This window comes from Macadamia integrifolia, unplaced genomic scaffold, assembly GCF_013358625.1.
Source record: "Macadamia integrifolia cultivar HAES 741 unplaced genomic scaffold, SCU_Mint_v3 scaffold1594, whole genome shotgun sequence".
NCBI lineage: Eukaryota > Viridiplantae > Streptophyta > Magnoliopsida > Proteales > Proteaceae > Macadamia > Macadamia integrifolia.
Window position 1 is genome coordinate 69,961 of NW_024868270.1, and position 3,589 is coordinate 73,549.

The following is a 3,589-nucleotide window of genomic DNA, read 5'->3' on the forward strand; positions in this document are numbered from 1 at the left end:
GATTTTAAAATTTCTCAGAAAGTTGATAGTATACTATTACTAGATGTAACAAACATCATCCTTTATAACAATTTCAAGTGAATGCATTTGTCTCTTAATACGGTGTTCTCCATTTAGGGTCCATTTGATTTTGTTTTCGGAAATGTGTTTTCCCCCTTTTTCTGTGCTAAAAAATGGAAAAACACCTTTTCCGTTTGATTTTTCTGTTTCATTTCACCTATTTTTTGAAATAGCAAATAGGAATTTAAGCCTATTTTTGCTTCTAGAAACAAGAATGGAGAAACTAAGGCTCTGTACTATAACGATTCTGTTTTTTAAACTTGATTCTGGGTCTGGCACACTTTTTTGTATTTCTATTTTTTTGGAGTTATTCTGCATCTTAAATAATGTATGGTAACCCAAAAAGAAAATTGATTTTGTAACCTGGAAGAAATAGAAACCTGTATAGTTCGCACTTGTTGAATTACTCGTCATTTCCTTCATAATCATCATAATAAGTGGAGATCTGTAGAAAACCCCTGTACTCTAAAACTTCACTTCATCATAATCAGTGGAAGAAATATATGCCTCCTCACGATAAAGGATAAGATCAAAACAGAAGTTTCAAATTGAAGCTTTAACCAATTGGAGGGTTTAAGCCCATTGCAAAGTGAACATACAAGTTCAGAATTTATTTTCATAGATGGTGCATATGATCCTTTTAATTGGCAGTTCTGTTTGACCTGTTTTTTGGATAAACACTGTGACAAAAAAACATCAAGCACATGTTGGATCTGAAAGAACCATCTTAACACTCGAGGAAGAGATTCGGGGGATTGGAAAAGCCATTAATCTTATCCACAATATGATAGTTTTGAGAAATGGCCTTGGTCAGCTTTTAGTTTATCATTTGATAATTAAGAATACTCATATAGATTTCTTCTTTCTTCAAGTAATTTAAGTATGCTGATTTAAGCATAACAAGGAACGTGTGGTGGATTATCTTTCTACATATATGCAATACGTTGGATCAGCAAGATGATACAGGTTTCTGCCAACCATATTCCAACTGTAAAAGATTGCCACAAGCATTAAAAATGCTTCCAAAAATATATTTATTTAGATGACAAACACCCATAGAAAGCATATCTTTGAAAAATCACAAAAAATAGAACTCAAAACCCTTCTGAGCGAGCCCAGAAATCATTGAACCCCATGAAATTAAATCCTTTTCTGCAATCTTATCAGTGACAATTAATGCATCATCAATCTGATCAAGCTTTGTGTACATTGCTACTAGAGCATTCTGTGCAATAAGATGACACTCAAATTCTAAATTCAAGACATGGGCATGCAATTGCCTCCCGAGCTCAACATCAATAAGACCCGAGCATGCTCTTAATATCCTTCCAGAGATGAAGTGATCTGGCAGAGAACCTGATCATCGCATTTCTAAATATGTTTTCAACGCCTCCTCCTCTTCATGATTCTCCGAATAGCCACCAATCATTGAAGTCCAAGAAACCTTATTTCTTTCGGGCATTTCATAGAACACCTTCCCAGCATCTTTTAGAGACTCAAATTTCCCATAGATATTGTGGATATGATTATGAAGAATAATGTCCGGTTGAGAACAAGAGTTCAGAAGATGATCATGAAATTTTCTACCGTAATCTAAAGATTTCAGAGTCGAACACCCAGAGATCCTCGACCTCGACCTCGCTCTCGCTGGAACAACAGTAAAGTTGCAAACCAAAAAAAAAAAATCAGCAGGGAGAGAGAGAGAACGAGTGAGAGTGTGAGAGAGAGAGGGACCGATTGCATCACCTTGCCGTCGGAAAATCGAAGACGATGAAGGAAGTGGGACTTCTTGCTTTCCTTTCCTCTCCTTCTCCTCTGATCGTTCCAAGAGAAAAGTATGTTTAGGGTTTACAATACCTTGAATTCAATGGATTGTTATGTTTTGAGCGCAAATTTCAGTTTTACCCCTGCTTACTTAAGTGAGGCTCTTGATTCTGCGCCTTTTGTTCAGAATCGATTCTGAGTGTGAGAAGCTTGCTTTTCATGTTCCAAAAAAAGGATTCCAAAATCTAAAAAGTGTCCGGTTCATTTCAAAAAACAAGAAATTGAATCAGACTTACCATACAGTTTTTACCCCATTTCTATTCCAAAAAAATGAAAAAACAACAGAATCTATTTTTTAGAATGTTACAGTACAGAGCCTAATTAGACCTATTTTTCTATTTTTTTAAACAAGTGGGAGGGGGAAAATCTGAAAAACTCGATGAAATAAGCATCGACCATAGTTTTTAAGGCGGTAAGGCGACGAAGGTGTTGAGGGTCTTTCAGAGCGCCTTGCGATAAGGCGAGCATAAAGCGTTGCCTTATCGACTAAAGCGTTCCTGTGTAATTTTTTTATAAAACCAATCTATTTGGCTCAAATCCTAGTTGAATCCTATTACTCATATGTTAAATAAATATTAAATGTTCATATTCATACCAATATAAGATATTCATCAGGAAAACAAATCAATAAAGTGAATAAACTAAGTTCATCTTCATCAATCATCAATCATCAATCATCAATCATATTAACATATAATATAAATACATAATTATGAAACAAAATTATAAATATAAAGAAAAGAGGACATAAAAAATACAAGTATTTATTATACTTACCTCTATGATGCCAAAATGAGTACCTAAGCCCTAAGGTCATCCACTATATTTCTACTCCCGTCAAAGAAGAATGAAGCTCACCGCTGTTAGAGCAAAATGGTGGCCTGGATCAATGGTTCTTCCTTGTTCCTTGATTCCTTCTCAAAGCCCTTTCTTAAAACCCTTGACAAAATCCAAACCCTGTTTGTGAATCGTGTTTTTGTTTTGTTTGTTTTGATTATTTTTTATGGAGTAAAGCTGATCCCATACATCTCAAGTGTTAACAAAACCATACACCTACCAATAAAAAATCTATATTTGGAATCTTCATCAAGTAATTTTAAAATGTGTTTAAAAAAAAAAAACCCATAAGGCGCCACTTCACATAAGGCGGAGCATTGCCTTACCATCTCTAGACCGCATCAGCGCCTTAAAAACTATGATTGGGAGTAGTAGGCTGGTTGAAAATGTGGGTCGGGTTATAGAGATCACCCGGATAGAGAGGGTGGTCGAGTGGGAATTTAGAGAACTTGTTTAGAAGTTGGATTAGGAGGAATTGGTTCAAATGGATAAATGTTGGTTCAGGATTGGACTGGTTCAGCTGAGATGGTTCTGGAGTGGTCTGGTTCAACTGAGAGGAATAAGACTGGCTAACGGTAGTGAGAAGGGTATTAGGGCTCGAAGGAAAAAGTCTCGTAGGAGGAGCTGTAAAGACAGGTAATGGAAGTAGAGGGGGAGAGAGGATATAGGGATTTGGGTCGAAGGATCCAAAGGCTTCAGCTGTCCTACCTGGCATTCAAGATGGAGAGGAGCCGATTTGGGAATAACTTGAGAAGTATCAGAGGCTATCTTTTCTGGCATAGAACAATTTGGTGCAACTTCTGTATCTAGATCTGATAATTTCAGGATCGAGAAAGTGTTTTAACCATCAAACAAAGACGACGGCAGC

General features: G+C 36.4%; 1 long non-coding RNA gene across 1 annotated transcript; it reads right to left on the minus strand.

Annotated features, from left to right (window-relative positions):
• Positions 1 to 1,067: 1,067 nt before the first annotated feature.
• On the minus strand, positions 1,068 to 2,028 carry LOC122064270. The gene is made up of 2 exons (XR_006135636.1): positions 1,807 to 2,028; positions 1,068 to 1,707 (listed from the first exon to the last, which is right to left on the minus strand). It is a non-coding gene; the product is annotated as an uncharacterized LOC122064270 (long non-coding RNA).
• Between the last annotated feature and the right edge of the window lie 1,561 nt (positions 2,029 to 3,589).